Source organism: Penaeus monodon, chromosome 27 (genome assembly GCF_015228065.2).
Source record: "Penaeus monodon isolate SGIC_2016 chromosome 27, NSTDA_Pmon_1, whole genome shotgun sequence".
NCBI classification, from domain to species: domain Eukaryota; kingdom Metazoa; phylum Arthropoda; class Malacostraca; order Decapoda; family Penaeidae; genus Penaeus; species Penaeus monodon.
The window spans coordinates 3,596,022-3,596,290 of record NC_051412.1 but is presented as its reverse complement, the minus strand read 5'-3'; positions in this window follow the sequence as shown (position 1 = coordinate 3,596,290).

Here is a 269-nt window from a genome sequence, read left to right as displayed (position 1 = left end):
ACGTCAGTACCGAATAAAAGGAAGCTGATGATAATTTTTCCCCGCCAAACGTAGAGTCCGAACACCTGGGGATGTTGAAAGAGCAGCTGTTTCTGGCAGACGAACGCGGGAAGTCGGAGTCGCCAAACTCCGTCGTGCCTTTCGGATGCAGCAGCTAACACGTCACTGAAGTTCCGTTTTTATTTTTCTCATTCTTATTCTTCTTTCAGATTGAAAGTGGCGGCTGTTTTCAGTTATCTATATTACTTTTGTTATGATCATGTTATGTT